This window comes from Juglans microcarpa x Juglans regia, chromosome 6D (assembly GCF_004785595.1).
Source record: "Juglans microcarpa x Juglans regia isolate MS1-56 chromosome 6D, Jm3101_v1.0, whole genome shotgun sequence".
Classification (NCBI taxonomy): domain Eukaryota; kingdom Viridiplantae; phylum Streptophyta; class Magnoliopsida; order Fagales; family Juglandaceae; genus Juglans; species Juglans microcarpa x Juglans regia.
This window is the reverse complement of record NC_054604.1, coordinates 4,918,875-4,943,434: the sequence shown is the minus strand read 5'-3', so window position 1 is coordinate 4,943,434 and position 24,560 is coordinate 4,918,875. Positions and strand designations below refer to the sequence as shown.

Below are 24,560 nucleotides of genomic sequence, written 5' to 3'. Positions count from 1 at the left end.
GGAAACGGAGGGGTAGCGTCGCCGGTGGCTGGGGAAGCTAGGGAGCCGGGCGGTGTCGACCACTGCCGGCGCACGGCGGCGGGCTGGGGAGGAGAAGATTGGACGGAGAGAGAGAGAGGGTGCTGGACGCGCGCGGGAAGGGAAGAACCAGGAAAAGAAAAAGAAAAGAAAGAAAAAAAAGAAAAAGGAAGAAAAAGAAAAGAGGAAAGAGAAAATGCAGAGAAAGAAATGAGGTCTAATCCTCACATCTTGAGTCACAAAAATGATCCAACGGAAAAGATTTTGAAAAAGCAAGTTAAATAAAATAATTTAAACGTAATAGTAAAGTCAAATTGAAATAATTAAATCACACAGTAATTAATTTAAATATTAAAAGCAATTTAAATGCATAACAATAAATAAATATTAGGAAAGCACATAAAAATAATTTTCACCAAATTAAAATCATAGAAATAAGCTCACTAAAAAAAAAATCCAACCAATTTTAAAATAAGAGGATAAATTTTTGAACAATAAAAAATAATCCTTCAGTAAAAATACATTAAAATAAGGGATGTTACATCCTCCCCCTTAAAATAAAATTTCGTCCTCGAAATTTGTAGGGCCAAACATCACTCTAAAGCAGGATACCAAATACAACCAGAACACTCTTAAGAAAATCACACAACCTCCAACACCCAACGGGCATGGGTACAGCTTGCATAACTTTCCAAAACCCAAGAATAAACCACACATGGCATCCGTTACGAAAGGTAAGATTAGACCCATACCTGCCATAACTCCAGCGTCCTGAGTCTCTGGAATCTCGTCGCCAGCACTACCAGGAGTCACTGCATACACCCGAGCCTGAACGAGTTGCCTCTGATTAGTCCTACCACCGCGATGACCACCCTGATTCCCTTGGGTCCGATTAGGGCACTCATGAGCAAAGTGCCCTGTTTGACCACACTCAAAGCACTGGTTCCAACCCTGACGACACTCGCCCTCGTGGGCTCTATTACATCTACTACAAACTGGAGCTCGGCCCCCAATACGTATACCGGAAGCTGCCTGCGCTCTAGCCCCGATCCTTTGCACAAACTTCTGTGGCAACCCGGAGCTGCTCCCTTCACCATCAACGTTCAGTCGCTTCTTACCCGGAGGGGAGCCTACCATAGCACCTCGCTCTCGCTCAGCAATTGAGGCCACATTGACCAACCTCTGAAAGTTCTGGATTTCCAGGCATGCGACCTGCCTGCGGATTTGAGGGCGCAACCCTTCTTGGAAACGTTCAGCCCGCATCTCTTCAGTAGCAATGAGGTGAGGAGTGAACCGTCTAAGCTCCATAAATTTCCTTGCATACTGCTCGACAGTCATGTCTCCTTGAACCAAATTATTGAAATCCCGAGCCATTTGCCGTCTCACCGAAACAGGAAAGAATCGATCATCAAATTCTTTCTTAAAACGCTGCCAAGACACAGCAGCCAAGGATCCCAACTCCATCTCTAAGAGTGACCGCTTGGTCTCCCACCAATTTGCTGCTTCACCTTGCAGCATATAGCTCTCATATAATACCCTCTGGGCCTCAGTGCATCCACAGACTTCAAACGTTCTTTCCAGATCTTGAATCCACCTTCTAGCCCGTAATGGATCCTCTTCACCAGAAAAGGCAGGGGTCCTATGCGCTAAGAAGCGCTCATAGGTGCATCCGGCCTGCATCGCCCTGTACTGTTCTCCTTGCTGTGGCCGAAAATTCTGTTGGAGGAACTCTGTCATCCTATTTAACGCCCTAGCCATGGCATAGTTCCCATCACCCCTTGGTAACTCATCTTCGGGCACATCAATTAGCCTTCTTGGTCTAACCATTTTTCCTGCCATAACGTAACCCTTAACCTCACTTTCAACTTAAAACAAACTAAAATATAATTATAGTAAAATAGATTTAAAAATACAAGAAAATAACTTGAAATAAAATAAAATAAAACCAACAAAATATAAAAACATACAATAAATTAAAACCATTTAAATAACATACTACAAACAAAATAATTTCAAATCACAACTTTAAAACTTTCTGGTACTGCACCTACAGGACATGTGGTTTTACCCAGAGCCGAACTGCTCTGATACCACATGTGACGCCCCGACTCTCACGTATAGAGACGCGAGAATCGTGACATCAGGATGATGACAACATGGGTCACGCATCCCAACGAAATGGGCCCAAGTGTGTGCAACATGCAAAAGTGCACAACAAAAATCGCAGCGGATAATATAATAAGTCAACTAAGTACCAGAAATTTAAATACAGGTATCCAAAATAATTTAACTTTAAAAAAAAAATTATACAGTCATCCCAAATATATTACAAAAGGTAAATACATAAAAGACTAGGATAATAAATATCGATGCACGAGAGCAATCCCAGATCGCTCTCCCAATGGAGCCAAAGCCTAAGACTCATCATCCTCATCTGCATCAAAATCTGCGATACCATAAAACGGTACCGCAGGTAAGTAATAATCCAAACAACCCTCGAGATAAAAACGCATTAGAGCAACCAACTAACAAATCCCAAAACCTCATTTTTTCCTGAAAACAAGTACTTTTCCAACACACGCTAAAAATCTCATTTTTAGCCAAAACATATAATCCAACATTTTTCAAAAAAATGATTTACACAAAACTCAACAATTTATTGGACACTGTAGGCGGGAATCACAGGCGGGACACAACCACCATCTCTGCTTACCACCATCCCTACCGCGTGCACCTTAGGCGGGACTCTACCACCGTCCCTGCTTACCACCATCCCTACAGTCTCTTTTCTTTTTTCTCAAACTAGTCAATCCAGTATTTCAAACACACCCAAAAATCATTTCTCACATGAAAACCTAGTTTTCAAATAAGCACATGAACATGTATGCAATCATGCGAAAATCCAATTTTCAGTTACAAACATGAACATGCGTGCAAATGCAGTGAACAAGACACGACACCAATATCCAACAAATGTCAACACAATCCAATCACAAACCAAACATACAATCAACTCCGTCCGCAATCCATCCAACCCTCGAACACCTCGGACTCAGTCCGGCATAACCAACCAGTTCACAGTTAAAATGAGTTAGTGCAAAAATACATTTAAATCACGAAAGTTCTTTGAGAAAATACTTACAGCGCTATAAAGCAATTTCCGAAGGATCACGAAGCTGCAAGAAGTGACGTCTGAGCAATGCAACAGTCTAAAATACACTGGCCGTGGGTCACAAATACCCACTTTCAAACGGTGGCAAACGAAAACTCAAGATTGATAGGGTAGGGCCTAGGGAGGTCGGTGAAGCTAGTGGTAGTGAAGGTTGGCCGTGGGTGGCGGCGCAATGGGCAGTAGAAGACCAAAATACCCAAATCGGAAATGTAGATGGTGGAGCTTCACCGGTGGCAGATCGGAGGTGGGGTTGGGTCCAATGGGTTGCTAAGAAGTCAAGGATGAAGTGGTGTGAAGATGGTGGCCAATGGTGGTGCGACGGCGGCGCAGTGGCAAAAAGAATGCTGCGGCTTGGAGAGGCTCGTGGTGGCTAACGGTAGCGCGAATGGAGTTGGAAACGGAGGGGTAGCGTCGCCGGTGGCTGGGGAAGCTAGGGAGCCGGGCGGTGTCGACCACTGCCGGTTCACGGCGGCGGGTTGGGGAGGAGAAGAACGGACTGAGAGAGAGAGAGAGAGGGAGCTGGACGCGCGCGGGAAGGGAAGAACCAGGAAAAGAAAAAGAAAAGAAAGAAGAAAAAGAAAAAAGAAGAAAAAGAAAAAAGGAAAGAGAAAATGCAGAGAAAGAAATGAGATCTAATCCTCACATCTTGAGTCACAAAAATGATCCAACGGAAAAGATTTTAAAACAGCAAGTTAAATAAAATAATTTAAACGTAATGGTAAAGTCAAATTGAAATAATTAAATCACACAGTAATTAATTTAAATATTAAAAGCAATTTAAATGCATAACAATAAATAAATATTAGGAAAGCACATAAAAATAATTTTCACCAAATTAAAATCATAGAAATAAACTCACTAAAAAAAATCTAACCAATTTTAAAATAAGAGGATAAATTTTTGAACAATAAAAAATAATCCTTCTGTAAAAATACACTAAAATACGGGGTGTTACAGAAGAAGAGAAAGCGGTGTCATTGGGTAAGGGAGGTTACTTGGTGTTGTGGCTGCGTGAAAACAGGTTTAATGGGCCTAGGTGTTACATCCTCCCCTTATAAAAATTTCGTCCTTGAAATTTGCTAATACCTCAATCAAAACCTACACACTTATCCATCACATCTATCTATTCCATGCCTATTTTAATCCTTGATCCCTTTTTTTTAGTCGAACCTAATATGCCTCAAATATCTCCTAAACCTCTAGGCCTACATGTCCGCACACATAGTATCGTTAGACATACTCTCTAGGGTCCAGTTCAAATCTAGAAATTTGAAAATGATAAGGGGATTAATAATAATTCCATCCAAATTCTTAGCTTAACTTCGTATAACATGGTTAATAGAATTTTCTCTACGTACTATAAAAATCTCAAATAAATAGGGACACAAACTTTCGCAAGTTCGGGATCCTTAATATTTCACTTCATCACAAAGAAATCCGACACTTACCATTATAGTACGTCCAACTTATTCTTATACCTATATCACCGCTACTTCCTCAATGCCACATGTCCATGCCTTCCACTTCTAATATCTTTTACCTCGGAATCCGTAAAAAATCTCTTGATCTTAAAATCCAAAAACCTGAAATCCACAGCCACAAGATTTAGTTCTAAATGATCTCAAAATTGGAATCCATATCCACGATATTTAAGCCCTAAGTGATGTCAAGTCAACTAATTTGCCAATCCTCACTAAGTTTAGTCTCAAACCATCGTATTATCAAAAACCACTGTCCATTGCACACCTTTATAATGTTGCCAAAATGTCTAAAACAAGGATCCATAAGTACAGCAAGGAGAAGTCTAATCCCTTTCAGTACTTACCAAGACGACTCTTACCATACTTTGAAAACAAAACAATTTCTTGTCTCCCAAATCCATGCACGCTCACTTATACTCTTATATACTCTCTCATTTTCAACTGCCATCAATAACCTTTTTAGTACACATTTATGATTAATGACCACATACACATTTATGATCTAATAGCCTACCTACTCCATCCGTACCATCGTTTTACTTTGGAGTGATTTGATAACTCAGAACCCATCCACTAATTCAAGCTCATGGGATATGCAAGGTTGGGTAGTCATAATGGAGTGATCGAAAGTCAAAGATGAAGAGGTGAAAGTTGGGGTTTTCTCATCTACATCCGAAGGGAAAGCTTATATAATGAAGTCACATTTAGGCACCAAAGGTGTGCTCCGCCAAGTGACTATGGGAGAAATTAATTCACAACTAGAGTGAGAGGGTCAAAATGAGATGTTTGAACTCGAGGTTGGTCACTCTTTTTAAAAACTCATAAATAAAGTTCTAACCTTTTGTAAAAAAAAAATAGACCCAAAATACTCTTGTCGGAACACTAATTGCGTTGCCAAAAACAAAATTCATTACGTTGGACAAGGATGACTTCAAAAAAATAATAATAAATAAATAAATAGAATGAATTGACCTACAACGAAATACTATTTTTTTTTTTTTTTTTTTTGTCCAACTCAAAAGTTTTAGAAAAATGTTTTTTTTGTTTTTAGGCCTCGAAGTCCAACTCTAAAAATGTTTGTAGAAACGATTATTTTCCCTCGTATCAAATTCTCCAACAAAATCTTAAGAAAGACAACTTAGACGCCCTTAAAAGAATGGGCCAATTCTTAAAAATAAGTGAAGTCATGCCATACAGACCATTTTAAAAAAATTAATGGAATGATCTTTTTCGATAAATGTAAGACATACGAGTGTAAGGAGGTCTGAAGGGATGGAAAACTCAAGTTGACATCAATTTGAGTGAATATCAAGGGTAGCAGAAATGAAAACATAGGAGGCGATGAAAGCTTACTGTTTCGTCAACTCCTACACATGCCGACATATATGTATATATGCTTAGCTATATGGCGAAGGTATCATCAAACCCAAACTTCACTCAAATGTCTGTCCAATCGGAAGTCCACGCATTTCATCTAAAATAACCAACGTGCTCCAAAAGGTCTGAAACTATCGCGCGCCAACCAAAAATAATGCCCCCATAACTTAACTTTCAACCCGACAAGCTGCTAGACTTGCATACCCATCACCTCATTTCTAACCAGCATTTGTTATAGCGGCAACTAAAATCAATATTAATCACTGCTAAAGTCCAGTACTAGAATCACACTGAAGTTTTGACTCAAAATATAAACAAGTCCACCAGATCCTACTCTCGACCAAAGCTGATCACATTCTACACCATCGAATAAAAATATCATTTTCAATAGTTTGCTACACTTGTATCCTTAGCTACGATGGTAATCATTTGCCCAAAAATCTGAAAATAATTATTGCTTAGGGTCTGCAGAATTTTTAACCTAGGATTCAACCAATTCGACCAAACATGGGTATTAAAATATATATAATCAATAACCTCATACTTGATCAAAATCACATATCAAAGTCTTTGGTTTCTATAACGTCCTTTAACCCGATAGACCAAAATCCGCAAAATCTAAATCCATAAATTTCATCAAACTCATTATTAAATTCTGTAGTATATATTTAAAACCACAAATCTTATAAAAACCGTACTCCTAAAGTCCATAGAATGTAAAACCTCCATCTTAATGTTTGCAGAAATCTAAAACCTCAGGTCCCCAAAATTCATTCCATAATGTTTGCAGGATCTCAAACCTTAAATTTCATTAAACTCCTAATTATAAACTGCAGAATCTCAAACCTGGCTCAGATACTAACTGTAATGCCCCGATCTCGGAGATCCAGTGAACTAACTCCTGTCCTCTGATAATCAACTTCAACAATGTTAATATATTTTTCAAATCCAAATATATACCTCCAAAGACTCCAAATCAAACATAAATACCTCTAATTTAATTAACCACACATATTCATATATCAACTCCTCAATACAATAAACCAAATAAAATAGATCAACCGTCCCACATATCTCAACAAACAAAATAAAATGAAACAGAGTTTACACAAGTCTCCATAAACCATCTAAACATACTAAGTCCGTCCACTAAATAAAATAATCACCCAACAACAACAGTACACTGAGGTACTGAACTTCTATCCTCAGCTAATCTTGCCCACACACTCTATTACTGATCCTCAGATGAACCATAAAAGTCATCTGAAATATTGTGAAGATAAATGGGTGAGTTATCAATAACTTAGTAAGCAAAGATCATATATTGGTATGTAAATATGACCATTTACAAAGTTCAGAATGTGGAACAAAACATTTACTTTTAGAATGCATAATCAAAACATGTTACAAAATATTAAAGCGAATCTTTTAGAAAATATTCTTATTCCAAAAATCGTTTGGCATATCAAAAATCTGAGATATCATCTTCATATCATATCATAGCATCATTTATTCCAAAAATCCTTTGGCATATCCCCTGTTTTTCTATCCCCGTATCCCTTATTCTTCATACGTTGGTTCAGTTTTGACTTCACGCCTCTCTAAACTCTCAATCCCTTGCAGATTAGTGTGCCTCCCTCTCTCACGCCCTTCTATTTTCCTATATTTTCTTGCTGTGATTTTGGAGGTTTCTGGATCTAGCATTCGGGAATTGCCTCACGTTTATAAGGCTCTTTCTCTAGATCTCTTCTTCTCTCTACTTTTTCTCTCTATTCACACAACCCACTCTATTTCAATCACCCACAGTCTCACTTAGCGAATTTTTTTTGTTCACAGATCACTATGACGTGACCTTCATATTCAAGAGACCTCGCAAATTGATCTTTGCTCATAGGTCAATCCCTCTGAATATGAGATCTTCTTAACTTCGCTACTTTCTTTTATTCCCTCAAACAATTCTGTCCATTGTAGTTTGTCCCTATCGCCACCCAAGAGCCCTACATCACGAGATGACACCTCCGTGCACTGTCAACATGAAGCCACCCTCCCATCGCCAAGGTAATTTTTCTCTATTGTGAGTGTTGGAATTTTTGCCGTTGTAGTGTGTTTGCCCTTGAATAAACAGAATTCTATAATTTCCACTAGATCATAGGGAATTAATTTCATTTCTGGACAACGTGTAATCCTCTAATTTCAAGGGTCATAGCACCAAATTAGGTAGAGTAACTTTTGGTATTCTTCTCCACTGAAATATATGGTTGTAATTGTAGAATTATATGAAATGTGTTGATAGTGTTTGGTGGTTTGGAATCGTTGTGGCTGGTTGGGGTTAATGTGACAGTGTGCATGGTGTTTTTCTCTTTGTTGTGACTGTCAAGAGTTATTATGCTTGGCTATTTTGGGTTTTAAGAGATGATCATTAAATAAGATTAATGGTTGCTGGTTGTGAGCATGGAGATTACTACAGTGTAGTTTTGGAGTTGTTGGTGTTGGCTAGAGGAGTGGTTATACATGAGGTACAAGTTGGTATGAACGGCTGGCTAGGTCGTGTTTGATGGGGAAAATGGAGTTGTTTTTATTTGCCATGAGAGTGCCAAAATAATTACTAAACAAGGCTTATGTTAATCTATTGTAGAGTCGGATGGTTACTATAAGTTGGTCAGTTTTTTTTAATGTTTGTGTGGGTTATTAATAAGTCGTTATTTATTTAAATATATCTCAAATCTTTATTTATTTTCTTTATAAAATCTTGTATTTAAGACAAAATCTACACAAAGTGAGTTTAATATATAAAGATCATAACATGATCAACCGATAATTAGTCTGATGATAAGGGTATTTTAGGAATTAAACAAAACATATAGGGGCTCTTTTGGAATAACAAAGATTTATAAATACATATTCATAACAGTATAACTTCGTACGGTAGAAGAACCATAATCACCAAGAGATGAAGGGCATGAAGGCGGCAAGCTGGGCGGTTGTTTACGATGGTGGGTGCGACGGCAGAACACTGGTTAGAGAGAGAGAGAGAGAGAGAGAGAGAGAGAGAGAGACTTAGGGAAAACTCACCGAAGTCGTGGTGGAAGGCTTGGTCGAAGGTGGTGGCATCGTCGTGGCGACGACTTAGCCGATGGCAGTGGTTGGCAGTTACAAGAAGAGGGAGGCGTAGAGAGAGACTGTGGGGGGATTGAAGGGAGAAGCTAAATAACAATAATAATAATAATAATATGGAAGAGAGAGCCCAACTAGGGGAGGTTACTTGGTGTTGTGGCTGCGTGAAAACAGGGTTTATTGGGCCTAGGTGTTACATCCTCTCCCCTTATAAAAATTTTGTCCTCAAAATTTACTAATCCTCAAGCAAAACCTACACACTTATCCATCACATCCATCCATTTCATGCCTATTTTAATCCTCGATCCCATTTTTTTGTCGAACCTAATATGCCTCAAATATCTCCTAAACCTCTAGGCCTACACATCCACACACATGGTATCGATCAGCATACTCTCCAAGGTCCAGTTTAATTCTAGAAATGTGAAAATGATACGGGGATTAATAATAATTCCACACAAATTCTTGGCTTAACTTCATGTAACATGGTTAATAGAATTTTCTCCACATAATATAAAAATATCAAATAAATAGCCACACAAACTTTCGCAAGTTCGGGGTTCTTAATATTTCACTTAATCACAAAGAAATCCAACACTTACCTTTATAGTACGTCCAACTTATTCTTATACCTATATCACCGCTACTTCCTCAATGCCACATGTCCATGCCTTCCACTTCTACTATCTTTAACCTTAGAATCCATAAAAAATCTCTCGTTCTTAAAATCCAAAAAACTAAAATCTATACCCACAAGATTTAGTTCTAAATGGTCTCAAAATTGAAATCTATAATCACGATATTTAAGCCCTAAGTGATATCAAGTCACAACTAATTTGCCAATCCTCACTAAATTTACTCTCAAACCGTCGTATTATCAAAAACCACACTCCATTGCACACTTTTATAATGTTGTCAAAATGTCTAAAACTAGGATCCATAAGTACATCAACGAAAAGTCTAATCCCTTTCAGCACTTACCAAGATGACTCTTACCACACTTTGAAAACAAAACGATTTCTTGTCTCCCAAATCCATGCACGCTCACTTATACTCTTATATACTCTCTCATTTTCAACTACAATCAATAACCTTTTTAGTACACATTTATGATTAATGACCACATACACATTTATGATCTAATAGCCTACCTACTCCATTCGTACCATTGTTTTACTTTGGAGCGATCTTATAACTCTGAACCCATCCACTAATTCAAGCTCATGGGATATGCAAGGTTGGGTAGTCAAAACGGAGTGGTCGGAAGTCAAAGATGAAGATGTGAAAGTTGGGTTTTCTCATCTGCATATTTCTATAAATGTCATATTTCTATAACTCAGAATGTCATAACTCAGAACCCATCCACTAATTAAAACATAGGAGGCGAAGAAAGCTTAAACCATTTCGTCAACTCCCATACATGCCGACATATATGTATATATGCTCAGCTTTAGGTGCAGGTATCATCAAACCCAAACTTCACTCAAATGTCTGTCCAATCGGAAATCCACGCATTTTATCTAAAATAACCAACGTGCTCCAAAACGTCTGAAACAATCGCTCGCCAACCAAAAATAATGCACCCATAACTTAACTTTCAACCCAACAAGCTGCTAGACTTGCATACCCATCACCTCATTTCTAACCAACATTTGTTATAGCGGCAACTAAAATCAATATCAATCACCGCTAAAGTCCACTAGAATCACACTGAAGTTTTGACTCAAATATAAACAAGTACACCCGATCCTACTCTCGACCTAACTTGATCACATTCTACACCATCAAATAAAAATATCATTTGCCCAAAAATCTGAAAATAATTACTACCTAGGGTCTGCAGAATTTTTAACCTAGGATTCAACCAATTCGACCAAACATGGGTATTAAAATATATATAATCAATAACCTCATACTTGATCAAAATCACATATCAAAGTCTTTGGTTTCTATAACGTCCTTTAACCCGATAGACCAAAATCCGCAAAATCTAAATCCATAAACTTCATCAAACTCATTATTAAAGTCTATAGTATTTATTTAAAACCTCAAATCTTATAAAAACCGTACTCCTAAGGTCCATAGAATGTAAAACCTCAATCTTAATGTTTGCAGAAATCTAAAACCTCAGGTTCCCAAAATTCATTCTATAATGTCTGCAGGATCTCAAACCTTAAATTTCATTAAACTTCTAATTATAAATTGCAGAATCTCAAACCTGGCTCAGATACTAACTGTAATGCCCCGATCTCGGAGATCCAGTGAACTAACTCCTGTCCTCTGACAATCAACTTCAACAATGTTAATATATTTTCCAAATCCAAATATATACCTCCAAAGACTCCAAATCAAGCATAAATACCTCTAATTTAATTCACCACACATATTCATATATCAAATCCTCAATACAATAAACCAGATAAAATAGATCAACCGCCCCACATATCTCAACAAACAAAATAAAATGAAACAGAGTTTACATAAGTCTCCATAAACTATCTAAACATACTGAAGTCCATCCACTAAATAAAATCAATCACCCAACAACAATAGTACACCGAGGTACTCAACTACTATCCTCAGTTAATCTTGCCCACACACTCTATTACTGATCCTCAACTGAACCATCAAAGTTATCTGAAATATTGTGAAGATAAAGTGGTGAGTTATCAACAACTTAGTAAGCAGAGATCATATACTGGTATGTAAAGATGAGCATTTACAAAGTTCAGAATGCGGAACAAAACATTTACTTTTAGAAAGCAGAATCAAAACATGTTACAAAATATCAGAGCGAATCTTTTAGAAAATATTCTTACTCCAAAAATAGTTTGGCATATCAAAAATCTGAAACATCATCTTCATATCATATCAAAGCATCACTTATTCCAAAAATCCTTTGGCATATCCCCTGTTTTTCTATCCTCGTATCCCTTATTCTTCACACGTTTGTTCAGTTTTGACTTCACACCTCTCTAAACTCTCAATCCCTTGCAGATTAGTGTGCCTTCCTCTCTCACGCCCTTCTATTTTCCCATATTTTCTTGCTATGATTGTGGAGGTTTCCAGATCTAGCATTCTGGAATTGCCTCACATTTGTAAGGCTCTTTCTCTAGATCTCTTCTTCTCTCCCTTTTTTCTCTCTGTTCACACAACCCACTCTGTTTCAATCACCCACTATCTCACTTAGGGATTTTTTTTTTGTTCACAGATCACTATGACGTGACATTCATATTCAAGAGACCTCGCAAATTGATCTTTTCTCACTGGTCAATCCCTATGAATATGTGATCTTCTTTATCTTCGTTACTTTTTTTTATTCCCTCAAATGATTCTATCCATTGTAGTTTGTCCCTGTCGCCGCCCAAGAGCCCTACATCACGAGTAGAAACCTCCGTGCACTGTCAACACGAAGCCACCCTCCCATCGCCAAGGTAATTTTTCTCTCTTGTGAGTGTTGGAATTTTTGTCATTGTAGTGTGTTTGCCCTTGAATAAACAGAATTCTATACTTTCCACTAGATCATAGGGAATTAATTTCATTTCTAGACAGCGTGTAATCCTCTGATTTCAAGGGTCATAGCACCAAATTAGGTAGAGTAACTTTTAGTATTCTTCTCCACTGAAATGTATGGTTGTAATTGTAGAATTATATGAAATGTGTTGACAGTGTTGGGTGGTTTGGAATCGTTGTGGCTGGTTGGGGTTAATGTGACAGTATGCATGGTGTTTTTCTCTTTGTTGTGACTGTCAAGAGTTATTATGCTTGGTTGTTTTGGGTTTTAAGAGTTGATCATTAAATAAGATTAATGGTTACTGGTTGTGAGCATGGAGATTATTACAGTGTAGTTTTGGAGTTGTTGGTGTTGGCTAGAGGAGTGGTTATACACAAGGTACAGGCTGGTATGAACGGCTGGTTGGGCCGTGTTTGATGGGAAAAATGGAGTTGTTTTTGTTTGCCATGAGAGTGGCGAAATAATTGCTAAACAGGGGCTTATGTTAATCTATTGTAGAGTCAAATGGTTACTATAAGTTGGTCAGTTTTTTTTTAATGTTTGTGTTGGTTATTAATATGCCGTTACATGCTCTCTGGTATATGTGTTGAATTGCTAGAGATTAGACATAGGAGCTAGTCAGAAATACACCGCGTAAGTCAAGTAAGCGGGGTTCCTATGTTAAGTTTTACATGAATTGTATAGATTGAGGTTGACTTTTTGAAAATTTTACATGTTTTGTTACAAAAAGAGAACTTGGAAAAAACAACATTGGTTGTTTATTTGCATTACTTATGAAATCTATATGAAAGAGGAAAAATATTTGCTAACATGCATTGTGTAGACATGAGTTTCATTTTGTCATGCTGAAAATTTGTGCATTGATTACAAAGATACTCTGACTTTTGATTTCAATATGTGAGAATGATTTGAATATGTTTCGATACTCTGTTTTATTTGCATATGGTATCTGAAAACATTTGGCATGGTGTAATGATTTTGTATCTGACTTTGTCTCTACTCAGCTCATCTTAGATCAACTCTGTTATGTAATGACCCGATCCCGCAAGGGTCAGAGAATTATTACCTATCAGTTAAACTCACATTTCAACAATATAATAATAGACTCTAAATTCTCAATATCATAAAGAAATTTTGATTCAAACTAATTTCTTCAATATAACCAATTTTTTAAAATGTCAAGTCATCATATCACAATAAAATTTCTTAATAAAAATTGTCAATACTCGTAAAAACTTTCTATGCTTAATCCACTATACTCAAATTATATAATTCAATGTCTCTAATCATGATCCTTAGCTGAACCATTAAAATATCTAAAAATATTATGAAGATAAGGGATGAGTTATAAATAACTCAGTAAGTAGAGAACTAATACTAGTATGTAAACATGAGCATTTATAAAGTTCGGTATGTAGAACAAAATATTTACTTTCAGAATGTAGAAACAACATATACTTTCAAAATGCATAAACAAAACTTGTTACAAAACATCAGAGCGAAACTTTCAGGAAAACTTTCTTATTCAAAAATCTTTCGGCATATCATAAACTGAGACATCATCTTCATATCATATCGGAGCATTGCATTGGGACAAATATCACGTTTAACCTTCATGCTATGGTTATAAACCACCATTATACTCGTGGTTGGGCATTAACAGAATAACATTAGAACCAGATCATATTCAAATACAGAATCAAAAATTTATGACAAGGTTTTCAAATGCTACATCATATCAAAACCGAATATTGAACAGTTTCAGATTATTTCACATGTTTGAAATAAATAGAATCAAAATATCTTAATTTATTCACATAAAAACTTTTTAGATTTTCATATTCGCTCGTTTTGAATAGTTTAGAAATATAACGTACAAAATTAGTTCATATCTACACTAGTTATGACAGAAAATGCTTTTTCTTATATAGCATTTATGTATATGTAGAACAAACATCTGAGGTTATTTTCAGATTTCTTTTAAAAAACAAACATGTTTATTTTCAAAGTCAACCTCATTTCATTTCTTTTGTGCAAAATTAGTATATGAACCCTGCTTACCTGAACTTCTTAGCCTTTCAAAAATTTCATCAACAATGCCAAATAAATATTAATTGTCACCTATAAAATAATCGCGTAATTCCAGTAATTTTTCAATCCAACATGTAGTTCAATATTTAAGCTTAAGATGCTAAAATAACCTATTTTAATTCCTCAAAAACCTAAATTCTCAATCCCTAAAAAAAATATCATCACTTCCCAATTTCATCAATAATCACTTAATTCCTCTGACTATTATACTCTAAGTCATTTCTAAAACTACATAATAATATTTACTAAATACAACTATGCCACAAAAATACATCTCTAGTTTAAAAATTCTCTTAACAGAACTTACTACGTACTTCTAAAAATATATCTCAAATATTTATTTATTTTCTTTATAAAATCTTGTATTTAAAACAAAATCTACACAAAGTGAGTTTAATATATATATATATATAGACCATAACATGATCAACCGATAATTAGTCTAATGATAAGGGTATTTTGGGAATTAAACAAAACATATAGGGGCTCTTTTGGAATAATAGAGATCTATAAATACATATTCATAACAATATAACTTCGTAAGGTATAAGAACCATACTCACCAAGAGATGGAGGTCATGAAGGCAGCGAGTTGGGCGGTTGTTTAGGATGGTGGAGGCGGCGGCAGAACACTGGTTAGAGAGAGAGACCAACTAATGAGAGAAAGAGAAATACAATGTGAGAGAGCAAAATGTGAGGGAGAGAGATGAAACTCAATGTGAGACGCGACGAACAGAGGGTGCTGTGAGAGGAAACGAGGTCGTGGCCTTATCGAGAAGGTCAACAAACAACGGACCTGGGGTGGCAACGGCCGGCGTTTTCTGGGCAGGTAATGACGACGCGAAGAAAGTTGGCGTTGTGGGTGGCTGGATTGTGGCTCGACGTGGAGGGAGCAGGTGCTCTATTTTGGTTGCTAAAAACAAGGGCTACCGTGGGTTGAGAGTGTGGAGCACAAGTGGACTGCGAAGGTGCAACTGGGTGGCTCATGGCCGTGCCACTTGGTGGTTGTCTTGGTCATGGGTGCGAAAAGGCTACGCAAGATGGAGACTATTAGTTTTTGGGGAGAAAACAGAGACAACATGGTGGTTGTAGTTCCTTTGTGGGGCTGGGCCAGGCAATGATCTACCCTTTTGTGATGGTGTGGAAGCAACGTTGAATGCAGAGGTGCCATGGCTGTAGAGGAAAGGTAGGCTAGGAGAAAACTGCAACAGCTTGGGTCTTCTTCATGCATGAGGAATAAACATATCTATCTATATATATATATATATATAGGTGGTTGAAAACTAAAAGAAAAACCCTAGAGATGAGGGAATGAGGGACATGATTGAAATGGACGTGAATCGTGCATGCCAAGGGAAACAGACGTGATCGAAGCCATGCATGTAGTGGAGTCTGGCACAAGATCTTATGGGCTTGGGCTATTTGGCCATTTCAAAAATTTGGATTCGCATCTGGTAGTGAATAAAGAATAATAAATGGGCTTTTTCATACGTCTAACCCAAAAATATTTAGAGAGAGGACTTGCTGTTGGGCCCGAATGTTACATGTTCTGCTCTGCTTTGTTTGGGTTGGTACCAACTTCTCCGTCTCTAAGTGTACCCACTTTGGAGACAAAGTGGTTTTATATGGTTTGTCTTGTGTGCACACTCAGGGCTCCGAGAATAATAAAGAAAAAATTCACCTCTGTCTCTACCCGGTTTGGGCACTGGGGATACCACAACACTACCACGAGGGTTAAACATGGTCTCTACTTTGTGAGATGCTCTGTTTTGATGTGATGATGATGCTCAGTTTCGTTATGCCGAAGTACTCTGGGTTTTATGTATCTTAAAACCATCACTCTGTTACATTTGAAAATATGTCTTGTTTTGCATGCTAATTTTGAAAGATATTTTTGTTCTGCATATTGTGCTTTGTAAATGCTCATATTTGCATACTGGCATATGTTATTTGCTTACTGAGGTGTTGATAACTCACCTTTTATCTTCATAATATTTTTCAGATGATTTAGACAATACATTTGGTGATCAAGAATAGAAGTTTAGGCAAGATTGGCTGGTTGTGGGAAGTTGAGAGTTATCTTATGAATAGTTGGATTTTAGTGTGTGAAATTTGAAGTTTTGAGACTTACAAATTTCTGGTTTTTATGTTATGATTAATTAAGGAAGATCTTGTAGAGGAATATATGTGGTTTAACTCAATGAATAAGTTTATGTTTTGTGTGGGAACAAGTAGATATGTGATTTGCATTATAAGAGATGGATTGAATTTTATGTTTATGAAGTATTTAGAAGTATCACTTGTATTGTGAAGATATGATTTTAAGTTATAAGAAATAACTCTCCGACCCATTTGGGACTAGGGCATTACACTTTGGGATTGAGGAGTAATTTGTTATACCCCTCTTGTACTCTATCTTTGTTAGTGAATTCCTTTTAAGATTGACTTTGCCAGTGGATGTAGGGTTGTTCTAAACCAAACCACCTAAACCTTGATGTTTCTTTGTGTGATTGTCGGGTTTTCTTTTGTTTGCTTCCGCTGTTATACTTCAAATTAGCTTTTGATAACTAGTTTATCCCAACAAGCATTAATTTGTTTATTAAAAAAAAAAAAGAATTACCAACGAATTTCTAGCACAGTTTAGGAAGGGATTAAGATTGGAATCTTTGACACTAATTTAACAACATACCAGGTATCATGCACAAGAAATACCACAGTGGAGACAGATTAGATAAAGAACAAGCATGTAAAAAATATTACCTTAACATTGAGATCCTGATATTTTAACACCAAATATTGGTTAACATATAGTAGGTAAATCGATTAGCCTAAAACTCTTAACAGCTTAAAAGAAAACATCTAGTTATCAATAAATAAAAATTTATACCGAGAAGACATTGCTGACTACTTATTGCCCCGAACCCAACATACTTTGGACATCATATCTAGATCAGTTTTAATGGTAGAAAGAACTCTTCCTGTTTGAAAGTGGCAATCTCAGTTTACTGTTAGCTCACTAAGTTAATTTTGGAGTTGATACCATATCAATATTTGTAAGGATGTGAGACAATCGCAATTGAGCAAAAGAAAATATAGAGAGCAGATCAATGGAGGAGAAGTTGTGTTTCCATTGCTGTAAAAGTTAGTACTACACAGGTATGTGCTCTCGAGCATATATACAGAGAATCCTTTAACAAACTAACAACCTAAACCTCTTATAGTATGCCAGCTAATAAACATGTATAAAAGAATTGTTAATGCATACGACAATTAAAATGAAAATGGCTGAATGTATAAAACGACTTGTAGCCTTAGTCTTGGCCTGTATCTGTTGACACCCCCCCCCCCCCCGGCACGCGCGGGGCGCAAGATGGAGAATAGAAAATTTAGTATTCCCATCTTGGATATGTGTGCTTGAAGAAAATAAGATGGTAGAGCTTTGGTGAATGTATCGGCCAGCTGTGCTTGAGAGGAAACATGAGTTGTAGTTAGAGTTCCTTCTTGAATTTTATCACGTATCAAGTGGCAATCAAGCTCGATATGCTTGGTTCTCTCATGAAACACCAGATTGGCGGTAATGTGAAGGGTTGTCTGGTTGTCACAGTAGAGAATGGCTGCTTATGGATGAGAAATACCAAGATCATGAAGAAGATATCGAAGCCAAGTGAGTTCTAAACATGTGGCAGCCATGGAGTGATACTCGGCTTCAGCTGATGATCTTGAGACAATCGTTTGCTTCTTAGTTTTCCCAGAAATAAGAGATTGGCCTAAGAAAACACAATATCCTATCGTAGATCGACGGGAATCCGAGAAAGAGGCCCAATCCGAGTCACAATAAGCCGCAAGTTGAAGCTGAGATGAGGATGGGAGCAAAAGACCTTGAGCAGGTACAGTTTTAATGTATCTCAAAATTGAAGGCTGCCAGGTGTGAGGAAGAAGGCTGATCCATAAATTGACTTAATAATTGAACAGCAAAGCAAATGTCTGGACGGGTTATTGTGAGGTACAATAACCTACCAATTAACCTTCGAAATACACTAGGATCAAGAAGTGGAGTGCTTTCAGATTTATTGATTTTGAAGTGTTAATCCATAGGAAGTCTAAGGGGTTTGCATCCAAGCATACCCAAATTTGCCAAAATATCTAAGGCATATTTCTTTTGACAAATGTGTATACCCTTGGAAGATCTAGCAATTTCCAAGCCCAAGAAATAACGAAGAAAACCAAGGTCTTTAATCTTGAATTTGTTATTCAAAAAAGTTCTTAGAGAAGCAATGGAATCATTGGAATTGCTAGCAACCAAAAAATCATCAACATAAATCAACAAAGCAATAAAACTGTCCCTTTCATACTTGGTAAATAAATTGTATCAGACTTTGACTGGATGAGGCCGAAGGCAATGAAGGATGAAGTAAGTTTAGAGTTCCATTATCGTGAGGCTTGCTTGAGGCCATAAAGGCTTTTAAGCAATTTGCAAACCTGATTTGGTTTGCCCTTAGTGTATCCCAAGGGTTTCTTCATGTAAATTTCTTCATGTAAATTACCATTAAAGAATGTATTATTTACATCAAATTGATGTAAATACCATCCTTTGATGGCAGCAACACTAAGAAGGCATCTAACAATTACAAGCTTTGCAATAGGTGAGAAAGTTTAAGTATAATCTATGCCTTCTTGTTGAGTGTAGCCTTTAGCTACAAGTCTAACTTTAAGTCTTTCTACAATACCATCAGACTTGAATTTAATGCAATAGACATACTTACAACTGATTGCTTCTTTCCCTTTAGGCAAATCAATGATGGTCCAAGTATGATTATTTTCCAAACCTTCAATTTCAACATACATAGCTTTGCACCACTCAGGATCTTTAATTGCTTGTTTTTATGAATTGGGCTCATTTTGAATTGAAATGGGTGATGAAAAAGCTTGAAAATAGGGGTTAAAATGGTTGTAAGATAAGCAATTAGAGAGACAAAAAGTCTTACCATTTAATAAAGGATCTGCTTTGGAGTCTGATTGCTGAGGTGAGGCAAGCCTGACTTGTTTGCAGTGAAAGTCCTTTAGATATTGAGGACCAGTTCTGTGTCTGGTGGATCTGCAAAGTGCAAGGGCAGCAGGCAAAGGAATGATGGGATTGATTGGTTGAGAAGGGTGAGAAAGGGAGGAGGGAGTAAGGCAATCAACAGAGACAATGGGAGGGGTATGGTGTGAAGGAGAAGAAGATATGAGAGTAGGAGGGTTGGAAGTTGAAAATCTGAAAAAGGTGCTAAGGGAGGAGAGAAAATGGGTATAGGTGGAATTTTTGAAGGAGGTAAGAGAGGTGTTTGAAAAGGATAAACGAATTCATGAAAAGTAACATCCCTTGAAATGAAGATGATGCTAGTTTTGAGATCCAAAAGTTTGTAGCCCTTGGTACCAAAAGGATAGCCAAGGAATGCACATGCACGACCTCTAGGGTCAAATTTTTTTCTTTTTGGATAAGTGTGACAGCAAAACATAAGGAACCAAAAATTCTCATATGAGCATATTCGGGTTTCTTATTGAAGAGAAGCTCATAAGGTATTTTATTGTTTAGAAGGGGTGAAGGAAGCCTATTAATGATGTATGCGGTTGTAAGGATGGATTCATTCCAGTAAGTTAATGGAAGACCAGCTTGAAAAAGAAGGGCACGAGCCACATTTGATAAGTGCTGGTGCTTCCTCTCAACAATGTCATTTTGTTGAGGGGTTGCCACACAACTTTTGTGATAGATAATTTTTGTTGAAAACTTCTTGCATGTTAAATTCAGCACCATTATCACTTCTCATAATTTTCATTTTCACTTCAAATTGTGTTTCAACAAGATTGTAAAAAGCGTCAATGCATTTTCTTGTTTCGATTTTGGCAGCAAGCAAATAAAGCCATGTAATTCTTGAAAAGTCATCAACAATAGTCAAGAAATACTTTGAGCCATCATGGGCAATTGTGGAGCAAGGGCCCCATAACTCACAATGGATGAGCTCAAAGATTCTTGATAAATAGTGTGAACTATTAGGAAAAGGTAAACGATGGAGTTTAGCTAAGGGGAAAATTGTGCAAGACTTTTCATTAATAGATGAAATTTGCTTGTGTACAAGAGAATTTGAAATTAACTGCAATCGAGGAAATAATAAATGGCCTAGGCGACAATGCTATAGGTTAGTATTGGAAACAGAGTTTGTAATGGAAGTAAAACAAGTGAAATTTTAATTGTTGCTATATGAGTTTGTCAAGAGGAAAGTGGACAGAGTTGAGGGGAGAACTTCTTTGCAAATGAGGTGGTACAAGCCATGCTTAAGCTCACCCTTCCCAATCGTTATCCATGAATGCAGGTCCTGAATAAAACAGTGAGTGGAAAAGAAGAACAAACAACAATGTAGAGTAGAAGTTTGTTTGTTTGCTAAAATAAGGTTGAAAGAAAATGATGGCACATAGAAAAGATCATGTAAAACAATAGAGTTCGTTAACTGAATTGTTCCAGTGTGTGTAACAGGAGCGGAATGGCCATTAGGCAGTTTCACAAAATAATGAACAGTGGATGTGATGGTGGTAAAAAAGGTGGTGCTACAGACCATGTGGTTTGTAGCACCTGTGTCTAATATCCAATCGATGGAAGATGTATTTATGGATTTATGTGTGTGTGTGTAGACAAAGAAATGAATGTACCAGACATTTTGGATCATGATGCTGTATGAAGAGAGGGTTGAGGTGGGTTCTTGGAGTGAATAGCAGAAGCCACAATTGGAGAATCCTAAGGTTGGATCAATGCCATTAGTTGCTGATATTGTTGCTTGTTCAAACCAAATTTGTCATCACCATTGTCTTCAGAGTCATTGGCAAACGAAAGAGATGTCTGATTTGCAAGGAAACCAAAGGGCTGTTGCTACTTGGTATGATATTTGTGGTCAGGTGGATGTCCATTGAGTTTATAACATTTCTCAATGGTGTGGCCAGTCAAGTTGCAATGTGAGCAAATGGGAGGCTCAGCATTGCCAGCCTTGAAACAGGTCTCGAAGGTGTGGCTAGTGATTTTAAGTGGTTGCAATAGGGACGGTCTTTTTTGAAGGATTGATTTGGCTTAGAGAGAAATTTGTAGGGTTTCTTGACTACCATAGCCATGGTTTCAGGGGATGGGGTGTGGGAGGTCATTTGGTGGTGTTTTTCCTGCTGCTGGATGAGGGAAAACACTTTGGGGATAGGGGAAATCGGATCTATAAGCATGATCTGGTCTCGGATGGGGGAATAAGAGTCGTTGAGATCCATTAAAAATTGTAGCACACAATCTCTTTGATATCTATGCAGCAAGGTTTTTCATAGTACCACAATTGCAAGTGGGAATGAGATCGCATACAAAAAGTTCATCCCAAAGAGCTTTTAATTTGCCATAGTAAATATTTACCGGTTCATGTTCTTGAAGTAGAGCAGCCAAAGCCTTCTTGAGTTGGTAAATATGGGGACCATTTTGTTGGAAAAATCATTCTTGAAGATCCAGCCAGATTTCTCGGGCATCATCAACAAAGAGAACACTAGGCTGGAGAGAAGGATTGATGGAGTTTTGGAGCCAAGAAACGACCATGTCGTTACAGCGCTCCCAAAGCTCAAGTAAAGGATCTGTCGGTTTAGATGGTTTGAGAAGGGATCCGGTGATAAAACCAAGTTTGTTTTTCACGTGAAGAGCACGATGCATTGAGCGAGACCATGTGGTGTAATTGTTTGTGGTAAGGAGTTTAGCAACAAGGGTTTAAGGCTGGGTTATCGCCATGGTCAAGGTGATATGGATTCGCTGGATCATCGAGATTAAGGTATGGAGACAATGTGTTTGATTTTGGATTTGAGTGAAGTTTAGAAGAATCGGAGCTAGGAGTTGCCATTGAAAATGCTCTCGTTGGCTTACTGATGCCATGTAAGGATGTGAAATAGTCGCAATTGAGCAAAAGAAAATATAGAGAACAGATCAATGGAGGAAAAGTTGCGCTTCCACTGCTGTAAAAGTTAGTACTGTACAGGTCTGTGCTCTCGAGCATATATACAGAGAATCCTTTAACAAACTAACAACCTAAACCTCTCATACTATGCCAGCTAATAAACATGTATAAAAGAATAAAAGAATTGTTAATACATACGACAATTAAAATGAAAATGGTTGAATGTATAAAACAACCCGTAGCCTTAGTCTTGTCCTGTATCTGTTGACAATATTGACCAAACATAATATTCAGTACGTTGAATGTACCCTTGATGATCTAAAATGGGGGAGCATGCTAAATGATTGATACAATCTCAAATTAGGTGTTATCACAAACAAAAACTTTTGACATTCTTATAAAATATTATATGGACAAAGAAGAAGAATAAGTTCTTAATTGATTAAAATGAGAATGATTGGGAAGGAACCTAGACTATAAGCGATTGTATACATATAATAAGAGTTGAGATATAAAATATCTCAGGGCATTTGCAGTGGATAAAGGAACAAGTGGGATGGTCACTTTATATGGTAATAAAGGGAAATCTAGATGGACCCATCATCCAATAGAAGTATTATTAAGTGTATCAAAATTTAAGATTTGCATAGTTAGTCAGTTCTAAGTTTTTTCTGGACTCGTTCCTCTATAAACGTGTTCTTCTCTAACCCAAGTGACCTAGAGACCAAATTCAGGGGCATAATCCAAGAGCAAGCTTCTAACATAACATTCTTTTGAAAGAAAAAAGTCATTGGAATGCTGTAATTTGAGTTAAAGCCTGCATTAATTTCAGATAAGGTAGAATTCCGTTGGTTCAAAATTAAGAAAGTGATAGGAAAAGGGATTATCTTTTGATAGTTCCTCTTTGAGCTACTATTCTTGGAGGTTTACAAGCCTCGCATTGATCCCATCCACAAGAATATGCCAAAAACAGAGCAACATCAACTCAGATTTTACTTTATCTTGTAGGATCGGATTCTGAAAGCAGTCCACCAATTCAAAAAGGGCACAATACAACCTAGACATGACGCAGTGAGAGAAGCTTCTTTGGCATGCGTGCCAAAAGTTGTGACCTATAATATCCTACACTGAGAGTTTTTAGTAGTAGTATACCGAGGGAAAAAGACAGTTCAGTAAAATAGGAGGAAATTTTATGTTCTTGAGCAACGTGCTGGGACAATGGCATATGTGATTAGTATTTCCCATCTCTTGTTAGATGGAAGTCAGCTCCAATTTAGATTCTGAGTGGAAAAGTTTTAGATTTCTGCAGTAGTAGTTCTTTCTTCAGCTTGAATGTTTAACAGGCACGGACAAAATACAAAGGAAAGATTGAAACTTAAATTAACATATGCAGTTGCATGTAGACGAGTTTTTCTTCTACTAAATACGTACATGATTGGTGAGAGACTAGGAACTTCCTAGACAGAGTTGTATTTGAGCTTGCTCGATGTAGAAAAGGAAAGCACCTGATCTTTGTGATTTTTGACAGGGGATGTGTACAAGAATAAGAGAACCCAACAAGGAAAATAAAGGTGATGATGCTTTGTTTTCGAACTTTATTCAAAATGTGGTTGCTTTTGAGGGAAAGGAGGGGCCAAAGTTGGGACGTGGAATCATGTGCCTTCTTGTAAGAGGCATCTGAGCTCCCCACTCTTTTTTATTTTACGATAGAGATTATTATTCCATTCTTTGTCAGTAGATATCATAGCAGTGAACAAGAATAAAAAAATAATAATTAATTTACAAAATAAAACAAAAATACAAATATTAAAAAAAAAAAAGAGAAAAAGGATGATGAGGTGGATAACGAA

General features: G+C 37.2%; 1 long non-coding RNA gene across 1 annotated transcript; it reads right to left on the bottom strand.

Moving 5' to 3' along the window:
* Positions 1-13,628: 13,628 nt before the first annotated feature.
* On the bottom strand, positions 13,629-24,388 carry LOC121234849. The gene is made up of 3 exons (XR_005934460.1): positions 22,980-24,388; positions 16,312-17,626; positions 13,629-13,672 (listed from the first exon to the last, which is right to left on the bottom strand). It is a non-coding gene; the product is annotated as an uncharacterized LOC121234849 (long non-coding RNA).
* Positions 24,389-24,560: the final 172 nt, after the last annotated feature.